The sequence below is a fragment of the Sitophilus oryzae genome, unplaced genomic scaffold, assembly GCF_002938485.1.
Source record: "Sitophilus oryzae breed Bouriz unplaced genomic scaffold, Soryzae_2.0 scaffold_172_pilon_pilon, whole genome shotgun sequence".
Lineage (NCBI taxonomy): Eukaryota > Metazoa > Arthropoda > Insecta > Coleoptera > Curculionidae > Sitophilus > Sitophilus oryzae.
Window position 1 is genome coordinate 10,228,134 of NW_022146424.1, and position 11,768 is coordinate 10,239,901.

An 11,768-nucleotide genomic window follows, 5' to 3' on the forward strand; every position below is an offset into this window, starting at 1 on the left:
TGTATATTATCGAACCTAAATTTTTAGTGAGAAAATTAAAATTGAATGTTTTACACGTGCCAATTCTAAAAAAAAAAGCACAATGTTTGTATTTCCTTTGTTTGCTAATTCCTCTTACATTGCTTGGTGAAGAAATACTTCTATTTATTTTAAAGTAAATGCCAGTAAAAGTAAATATTATTAAATAGTAATATAGCAATATATAAATAATTTTGATTTCTATTTTATTTATATTTTCCTCCCATTACACATTACACTGCATGCTTAGAAAATTAATAAATGTTTATATTTTGAAGGATTTTAAAATTTGCTGTTAATATAAATAAATTAGTTCCTTGTAATTATTATTTAATAAACCAACGTTGCCATTTAGGAGATTCATATTATTTTTAAATAGGATCTAATATAAATACTTCTGACTTCTATTTGTTGTTTATATTTTATTACTCACTTAAAAAAAATGTTTATCTGTATTAAATGACATTTTAAATTTTGTTGCTAATAGGTATAACAAATTATTACTGTTATTATTATATTATCTCTTAGGTAGATCTCTGAAAAAAGAAAAATATTTTCTTATCGTTTTCAAATAACAAATAATCTGGAGTTATTTTTACTTTGAAATTTCCAAAAAAAATATTTTTAAGTGGTACCCTTGGTAGAATAAACTGGATCTCTTTCTGGATTTTCTTCTTGTAAATTTAATCTACTACCCATGTTGCCAAATTATCAAGAAATTATGTTTTAACTAAAACTAAAAAAATTCCAAAATTTTTCAATAAAAAAAAAAAAAATTTTTACAATTTTTTATGAAAAAACCCCTCATAGGCGTAAGGTTTTGGGGCTGGAACTATAATTACCAGTTCAAAATACTTGTAATTCTATTCTTTGGGACACCTTGTATATTTAAAAAAAAAAATCTCAGCCCAATTTACATAGGTACCTAATTGTTCTATATTATTTTGAAATTTTTCTAGTTTCACACTGGAATCATTATCTACCACGTTCAAAGAGATCAATAATTTAGCTACGATTTGCTTAATAAATCATCGAAGTCAAGATAGTCAAACATATTGCCATATTGTTGAAATTTCCATATTTGGATAGCTAAAGATTTTATTATAGCTAGATATCGGCCCCATGTTAATATGGAAATTTTTTTTTACAAAGCAGAATCAGACCTATGTTAATATGAAAAATAACTTTATTTTACGAGAGGAATCTCCCCACCAGAGATGGGGATACAAGTCTCTTTGGAAACACCCTGTATATTGAAAAAAAAAAAAAAAAAAAAAAAAAACGTAAAAATTTTAAAGTGTCCATTTTTCAATCCGGTCAGTGTATAACGAAAATAAATCTAGTTTCTTTTTATAATAATAATGCAATCTTTTTATAGGCAAAGTATACGCAATGATGTCTATGAAAGTGGTGGTGGCCAATGTGATACGAAACTTTCGGGTATCATCCCAGTATCGCTCGATTGATGACATGGAGATGAGATGCTTCATCACAATGAGAACGATAAATGATATCGACTGGCCATTTTTCAATCTAGAAATTAATTATATAGATTTTAATAATTAATTATATTTATTACTGTATCTTCAATAAAGTGGGATACAAAGATAAATAAGCATAGTTTTATTGACATCGAGTTATCAAATTAGATCGTTTATATTTTGGGGAGATGACCATACCGGTAAGGTCTCAAAGTGGCTCACCCTAGTTCAGTCATTGGGGATCAAAAAAGGGCCTGCTTGGAAAAAAAAATAAAAAAAAAATTGATATATTATTATGGTTTATAGGTCTTTAGTCCCTAACTAAAATCCATAAAATGTACACTTGCAGACTTGCCGCTGGCGACGCCATCTTGCCAAGATGGCGCCCAAAATCGGTATTTTGTAAATATCTCAAAAAAAAAAAAAAAAAAAAAAATTCAAAAATTTCCTATAAAAGGTTATACGAAAATTTTCGCTAAAATTAACCATTTAGGTAATAAACTCTGAAGTTTTACAACTTTGCGTAAAGTATGATATATGTATATCGATTTCTCGAAATCAAATAATGTCATTTAGGGTTCATTAAAACTAGTTTTAGTTTAGTTTCGTAAATTTTGTTATGAAACACAGTGGCGTATCATTAATTGGCTCATTAATTTATGAATTCTATAAATTGTAGTGTTGAATGTGTACTTTACAAGACCTTATCGTTTTGAGATTGACACTTTTGTTCCAGAGATATAAGGTGTTAAAGATGTTCTTGGAAAAATAGAAAATTTAAAAATATTTCTTTGTAGATTTCTCTCAAATAACTCGAAATATGATAGAGATATCGGAAAATGTTTTCTGGCAAACAATCTCTACTTAAAATGAACTATAAGTGAGCATATTTTAGTTGCGATCTGAGAGATTTTTTTTTTTTTTGACAAAATCGACAGTGTTGATAGGAATTTTTCGAAAAGTTTTGGAAAATTTTCGAAAAATCATCTTTGTTTATATCGTAATATGTTGTAAAGTTGGAATGTGCACTTTACAAAACTGCATCATTTTTGAGATTCACAACCTTTGTTCCAGAGATATATGGTGTTAAATGTTTCTGGAAAAAGGAGAAAAAAAGTCATAGTAGATAGTAAATAGTATCTGTAAATCTCCCTTTAAAAATTTGATACATCTTTAAAAAAATAATCTAAAATATCACATTCCATAGGTATATTGATAAATGAGTTCTAAATTACAAGAAAATTCATTTTTACGGAAACTTGAAGAGATAGGTAAAGATGGTATAATACAATTCCGATAGACAATTAAATTGTAATCTGATTCCTCATAAAATATACATAGGGTGTTCCATTTAAAATTTTCAAACAAGTTATTGCTGTTTTAAATCTAATAATAATTTAAAATAAAGCATTTGACACTCTGTATAAGATAGTAAAATGTTTACATTGGCAACACAATAACTGATCAATAAATGTCCTGGTAAATATTTAGTATTAAAACTTTGATACCCCTGAGAAATGAAGCCTTAAAATTTATACCGTAATTCCACAAAATTGAAAATATTTCAAAACGGTAAGGTTTTAGCAATTAGTATAATAAACCTTAATCAAATTTTTTTTTTTTTTTTAACTAAAATATAATAATATACAGGGTTCCATTTTAAAAATACAACTTTGATATTTTTTTATTTATTTGGGAGCACTCTGTATCTTGTAAAAATATTTTTAAATTATAGCCTATACTAGACCTTCAACGAACCCAAGTAAAACTTACAATTTGTGTAAATCTAATCATTTAGCTAGCTGCCATTCCGGTCAGGCTGTGGTGAACAACCCTGTATATTAGTGAAAATTATAGTTTAATGACCGATATTAAATGCAAATATGTTTTATTCTCATGAACATCTTCTATAGCTAAATTTATGCGTTGTTCGTTTCCGAGCACTAATTGATATTGACCTCAACGTTCATTGTCTTTAATATAACGGTGTGTTAAAGTGGATAAGAAAACTAAAAGATTCATTTTGTATCAAATGTAGATATTATACCTCTTTTTATATAATTCCCTTTGCAGTTTAAAAAGTCAGTAGTGAGAATTTATGCATATTTTTAGTTATTATGAAAAATTAAAAATGGGTTTTATTGTTTAAAAGAAAAAAAAAAAACCTCCGTATTTCTAATTTGAATAAAATAGAATTTAAAAAAATAATTAAAAATAGTATTCTATTAGTCTCTATTTTCTTTAAAGTAGACCACACACGTAGAGTTTCTCCTCAAGCTTTGGCCCAAGCTTTTGAGATGATGCTAGGTGAAATGGCCAAACAAAGCTCATCAATGCCATTCATAGCTAAAGAACTCTTCTGCGGCCCTGCAAAAGCAGCCACAAGAATGGCTATAAAACAGTGGATCTATAGAATTGGAGAAATTTACCAAGCTTAACGGCTACTTAAAGCAAATGAAATTGACGGGCAAAACCATGTGCAGCTTTTGTCAGTCTGAAGAAGAAACGACAGAACATATTCTATGTCAGTAAAATCGATAAAAAATTGAGTTTTTTAATTAATATAATATCAAATTTTATTAACCCATTCGACGCCAAACTTTAAAAATTAATTTTTGTAACATTTCTGCCTTTAGTTTAGTACCTTAAGTTTTGAAAAAATATTGAAAAAAATCACTAATGATATTTGGATCTTGGCTACATCTAAGTATTGGTAACACTGAACGCAAAATTAATGGAATATAGCAATATTTATTGTTAATTCTTCATTTTTACATACTACATAGAAACACGTTCATGAAACTGTTTAAAACAATCGAGCGGATGCATATTAACATTACATATGCCGCAACCGAATGTAGTATCTTTTTACACACTTTACATCTATTTTCTTTACCCTATTTGGGAAATGCAGAACCGACAAATTACGAGAAACAGCATCTGGAACATTTGGAAATAATACAGTTGAACTGGTTCTTCCTTGTTTGCTCTCTCGGTGGCTTAGAAGTAAATATGATGACACAATGTATCTGATAAATCCTAATAAGTCAAGAGTTTTGGAATTTCTTACAAATTCCTCAGCACTAGGTTGCTCTTTTTCTTGGCATCATCGGAAATTCTGTATAAAATCCATGCACTGGAGAGCGAGGCACATAACAAAAACTTGCCATCACCATTTATTGCAGTTGCGGACGATAGTTGGAAATATTTATATCCATCAAATCTGTACCACCCATATGAGTGTTGTACTGGTGAATTGCATGTGGCATTTCTACTGTAAATATATTTTTTTCCGCAGCAGAATAACGTCGTGCTAATTTAGTTGGATGTAAACCAAAACAGTTTGAAGCTACATGTACTAAGAAGTTATCTTTCCATTGCAAAATAATAACATACTTTGTTGAATTTACGTATACATCCATAGAACATCTGGGCAACTTCTTCATTTTTGATTTAGTCAGCGTGTATTTCCCCAATCGATTTTGTCTGATAGTGCCATCAGTGCATCCGAAAATCTTTTGTATCAATGGTAGTCCAGTGAAAAAGTTGTCAATAAAGAAATGGTATTTTCGGTCAGGAAAGTTCTCTTTCAGTCTATCTGCGAAAGTTCCCACAACAGATGCCCCTAGTCCAAGATCGCTATCTCCTAGCACCGTTCCTTTTCCTTAATATGATTCAGTATTTACTAGATATCCATTTGACACATTCTGTGACCAAAATTTGAAACCATATCTAATAGTTCCATTATTGGAACATAACAAAAAGGGAAATTGAGAGATAAAAATAATAACACAATATTTATTCTGTTTACACTTATTCGTGGTATAGATGTGAATACTCCTTTACATCACAATGAAACCAAATATTTAATGACACGCTGCACGGTATCCAGCTATGAAAATTTAGTATTAGCCTCCTTGTAGAAATTTCAGTTTAACTAAGCCCTATGTACCTGTACTGCTGCAAGCTAACCTCAAAAATTCATGATCAACATGTGTTTTGGTATAAATAAATATACGTTATATTAGAAATGTCATACGACTGACTCCCTTTAGTAGACAGTAGAAAAAAAAGAGATGTTCCAATTTTTGAACATGGCTTCGAATGGGTTCAGTAACCACTCTATAATTCACGTGAAACAATATGAAAATTTAAAAAAAACCTTATATTTTTGAATTAAAAATGCAAATGCCTATAAAGACATAACATGAAATAACATACAAAAAAAAAACGGCGTCACAGATGCCCGGGGAAAAAAACCTATGATGATTTTAGCGAGGCCAAGCCATAGACGTCACTTACTTGTCCCGTACTCTTTTTTATTTTTAATGGAACTTACTGCCAACTGGCCTAATTGGCAAGAGGGTTGTAATTATTTTTACATTGAGTAAACATTATTTTTAAATGGTGCAGTTTAAAATTCGAGAATTTTTTTTTAGAAATATATTTGTGTGTCTGCTAACTTTCTATCCTTTTTTAATCTTTCTATAATTAGTGTTAATTTTTGACAAGTTTTATGTCAATTTCTAGTAAATTACGTCTAGAGATTAATCTCGTCAAAATTTATCATCGATTGTCATTCCCCAGCCATCTTTGATGCCATTTTTCTTATCATCTTTTCCATCATACGGTATTACTAATACATTGAACAATAACACTACACTAAATAAAAAAATTGGCGCCGGGAGACACGTATAGCCGCCCATACTAAAATATGTTAATAAAAAGTTGGTAGGCAGTCCTTTTAGTTTCAACGTAAAGGAACTTTTCCAATTTTTTTTATCTCAAAAACTGCGACTTTGACTGATTTTGATGTTATTCAACTTTTGTTGCAAATATTATTCCTAATCTTAAATTGAAAACCGCGTTTCGCTAGCTACTGTAATTTTACGTTACGATTTTTTAAAATTTTTAACCCCCTTCCATACCCCCTTACCAACCCCCCACCCCCACCAAAAACTAATGGCCAGATTCTCGGGTGCCACAGTATTTTTGTGCCAAATTTGGTTAAAATCGGTTTAGCGGTTTTTGAGATTTTGTGTTACAGACGGACAGACGGACAGACGGACAGATCAACAGACGGACAGGCGGACAGACGGACAGACGGACAGACGGACAGACGGACAGACGGACAGACGGACAGACGGACAGACGGACAGACGGACAGACGGACAGACGGACAGACGGACAGACGGACAGACGGACAGACGGACAGACGGACAGACGGACAGACGGACAGACGGACAGACGGACAGACACCATGAAAATATTTTGTATTTAGGTCATTTATGACCCAGTAACTCATTTTGAGTGAAATTAAAAAAACCTTTTTTTTGCCGATCTTAATAGCCTACCATACCTGTTGGTATGGTCGGCTAAAAAGATGATATTTTAGTTTCAATAAATGCTAATAAACAATTAGAGAAACTTAAAAAAAGAGAAAAGAAGTAATCCAGATCACTTTTTTTCATCATTTTTGGTTTTTCATTGTCATAATATATGATATTTTTTTGTTAATTTATTTTATTTTTTTTATAAATATTTCTTTTTTTCTAGTTATTATCTATCTAATTCACTAATTGTTATAGTACAAATAGTACTAACTATAATTGTATATTTTTTTTTTCTTTGAACAGGTTAAGAAGAGTAACCATAGGCTAGACTTTGCCTGAAGAAGAAGTATGATGTATTTTGTTATTTTTCCTTTAATAAAGCCATTTATTATTATTATTATTATGATAAAAAATAACATTATTAGATATTTCAAAGATTTTGATTTCGACCGCTAGAAAGTATCAAATGACTTCCGCACGTAATTAAAGAATTTTCCTATACGGTACTGATTCTTAAACCGATGCCCCCAAAAAACTGGAAATTCCCGGTATTTTTGAGACCGATATTTCGGTTCTGAAACTCACTACGACAGCAATCAATTCGAAGTTGGTCAAAGAATGTCTAGAGAAGCTCAACAAGTTGGGCAAAGAAAATAAAGTCCTCCTACTCTAGGTGCCTGCTCACCAAGGGATAGAAGGCAATGAAATAGCAAATGATCTACCTAGGAAAAGAGCGAACACTCCACTAACTGGACCAGAACCGTTCTGTTTTCCAAGCGGAAACCAGCTGAAAGCGGAACTGAAGAATCTGGAAGACTCCAACCGCAACTTAGAATGGGTGTCTTCCAACGGTCTAAGACACTCGAAAAAGTTCCTCAGAACCTACGACTGAGAAAAATCAAAGGCTTTCCTTGATTTAAGTAAAAACAATCTTCGGATTGTCACGGGGTTTCTAACAGGACACTGTCTCCTCAACGAACACCTCAGTAGGCTGAAGCTGAGAAACAACGGCGAATGCAGACTCTGTGGGGAATATGGGGAAACACCAGAACACCTCATCACTGAGTGCGCCGAGACGACGACTATTCGTGCCATGAACTTTGGTACGGCTGATGTCAAGGATGGAGAGCTGGCCTCTATGGAGCCGTCTCAGATACTGGCTTTTGTTAAAGCCTTGAGACCGTATGATGAGTTATAACTTGTTATAACTCAAGAAAGGGAACACACCATAGATCTGTAAGGTCGCGGTGACTAACACCCCTCTAAACATTCTACATTCTACTACGACAGCAATAATAAGGATATGTTTGATAAATCAAGATCGACAGAAAAACTAAAAGAGATTGAGTCGAATGCTACAAAAGTTCTGACTGCGCAGTTTTGCCTGGAGAAAAAACTGCAAGTGCGTGACAACCTTTACAGTGTTATGTGCTGTACAGACATTAGGCGATCTCTTGCATGTACTTGTAAGTCATCAATGTTTCATAAGTACATGGGACATACAGTTTATCGCCAAATCCGAGGGGCATTATTTGAGAAACTGTACCAAAATTTACTGCATACTGTACGCTGTACTAGGGAAAAATACTCAGGTGGATACCATTGCTTTACCTTGAGGTGACATAACTTTCTATATAGGTAAATAAATATTTTTATTTAAATATTTTTATTTTGTCTACAGTGTCTCTGGGTAGTCTTTACTAGTTAGAATTATACAGGGTGGTCCGAATTGTATTCCGGAAACTTCGGCAGCATATTCTGCAGATAAAAATAAGTAAAACAGTTCGTGTAAATGTATGTCCTAAAATGCTTAGTTTCAGAGATACAGGGTGTAGAAGTTTTATTTTTATTTCGATTTTTTCTAAATAATTTCTGAAGTGACGTCAATATTTGGATGAAAATTGGTGTCTGGGAGTTTTTTAACATGAGAAATTTGATTTTGATGTCAATATGTGTCCTACTAGTAGAGGGCGCCACCTACATGTGTTTTACCTGGTTTGAAGCGTAATACTTTTTTGTACGTACCTGTATAAAACTACCGAGTGAAAAAATATACATCTCTGTGACTTTTTACGTAAAAAATATCTCTTTGTAAAAATCGCTACGAGCAACTGCTCTTACAGAAGCACTGTTCTTAAGATATTTGAGAATGGAAATAGTCAATACATGTGATTATTGACGAAAAATAAACACGTTGAGTAGATAGTTATTTCACTGAAATAATAAATTTGGGAAATTTTTATTTTTTTAAATTACTCATAACTTTTCTGCAAAAAATAATGATAAAACCGTTTCTGTTGAACTTTTGGCTCAAAAACATTTCAAATTTATGATTTCAGTCTAATAACTATTTAGTCAACATGTTTAATTTATGACAATGATGACAGGTATTGATAATTTCGATTTAAAATATCTCGAAAGCCATTACTCGTAGCGATTTTTACCAAGAGCCCTTTTTCACGTAGAAAACGTCGTAAATGTATATTTTTTTACTCAGTAGTTTTATACAGGTACGGACGAAAAGTTATTACTCTTTAAACCAGTTAAAAAATATGTAGGTGGCGCCCTCTACTAGTAGGAGTCATATTGACATCAAAATTAAATTTCTCATGTCAAAAAACTGCCAGACAGCAATTTTCATCCAAATATTGACGTTACTCCAGAAATTATTTGGAAAAAATCGAAATAAAAATGAAACTTCTGCAACCTGTATCTCCGAAAATAAGCATTTTAGGACAAACATTTATATGAACTTTTTTACATATTTTTATCTGCAGAATATGCTGCCGAAGTTTACGGAATACAGTTCCGACCACCCTGTATACTAAATCCTAAATCGGGAAAATTACATTCTGCATAAACGTTTTTGCTTGTTCTAAAAGGATTCATTCTGTTTATAATTTTTTTGAAATTTTCGTATAGTTTAAAAATAAAAATACGAAAATATGGTAGATTTTTTTTTATTTAAAAAAATCACAACGCGCCTCTGTAGTAAATACAATTGGTTTCTATTGTAACAAAGTATTGTCACAGATATTGTACTATAATACCACAAACTAACTTACTAACTCATTTTTTTTAATCTAGTAAATTCTCAATTCAAGGATTTACAATTCCGTATTATGGCATGGTTAAAAGTTATAGCAGGAGCAGGAGTACTCACAGTTTTGATCATCTTGAAAATAGCATGGTCACTTTATAAAAAAAGACACATTTTTGAGTTTGCGAAAAATTTTAACGGTTTCAGGTTCTATCCGATATTTGGAAACTTTTGGCAGCTTAGCAACATAGGTTACTCAGGTTAGTAGTATATTATAATTATTATTAATTCGTTAAGGTGCCCGGTGGCGTAGAGGTACAGGCTCTCGTCTACCAACCTGAAGGTAGTGGGTTCGATTCCCACAGCCGGCATTTCATTAGCTGACTATTTTTATTAAAATAAAAATAGTTTGGGTACCTAGGTACCTGGGTTAAATCAATCGTTTTTGGCCTTTGCGCGATCCTTACCACTCTTTTTCTCGCTAGCTCTTGCGTTAAAGCCGTGTTGAATTTTTTCTCCCATCTCGCGCAAAGAAGTTTCACTTCAATAAAATATCACAACCCCTACAATCTAATATCTAATTGTCTAATAATCTAATGATTTCCTTTTTTCTTCAAATCTTACATCACTTACGTTGTATTAATGATGTTTATCTCATCAGTGGCGGATCTAGGGTAAAATACGTCGTGGGTAAAGACAAAATTTGGCGCCCCCACGATTCAAAAAATGTGTAGACACATCCCCCCTTCAAAAGAAAATAAAATATGAAAAAATATTTCAAACGTTATATTATAGGGTAATTCCGGGAGAGATGGCTCACATTTTTTAAACCCTTCTAACAAAAAAGACATCTTTCAACAAGATATCTGTTACGGTTTAAAATTCACCGTAACTTATTTTACTTATTTTGCTTATTTTTAGGAATAAAACTAAACTTACTTGAATAACTTGAATAATAACGTTTAATTAGCTTACTTCTTAACTGTACATATAACTTCTAATAATATCTTATCTATTAAATCTCTTCACCACAACAATTTCTTGGGACCAACTCGCCCGGAACTTAAGGGTTGGATGGCTCAGTGGGTATGGGATAGATGGCTCAGTGATAAGTGTCCCTTATTCATTTTTTTCTTGCTTAAAACCTTCCCATTGTGGAGTTGGCATATACAATAGTTTGAGCAAGTTTCGTGATTAACTAACTTTACAATGTAGGTACACATTGAAACCAGTCATCTTTTTCACCGTTGTTTTGTAGGGGTTCACCCTTAGATTAACAAATGGTTTTACCGCAACCTTACACATTCTACATCTTCATCTTCTAAAGGGGGCTATCGTCTGATTCTTGAAGCCTCGAAGGTATCTTCATCTATTGAGGAATATTTCTGTTTCTTTGATTTCATTTTCTGTGATTTCCTTTCTACATTTTTCTTTGTAACTTTTTTTTGCATTTTGCCTCCCTTTCTTTGCTTCCTTATTTAACTGGAGTCAACTTTTTTTCTCATATGCTCAGGAGACGTTAGAACAGCTTGCAACTTTGTCTCCACGTTTCTGGACATTATTCATAGAAATGGAGAAAGTGCTAGGAATGGGATGCATTTTCCAACATCGTCCCTAAAAAATGTTATAAGAAAAATTTTAACGATTATTAAAAATTCTATTTTAATTAACTTTATCAGGTGTATCGCCATCTGAAGAACTATCTTTGGCAGCAATGGGTTGATTTATTGATCAGGAAGTGACATTGGTCCCAGCTCTGTGATGATGGTCCTGGATTTTCCAAATGCTTAGGAGTCTCGATGTGATTATCAATGTTGGTGTTGTTCCAGCGGTCGTTCTCGTTGCCGTTTAAATAAGCATACTCAGGGTATTGCCCCCAGGGTTAAACGGGCAAAT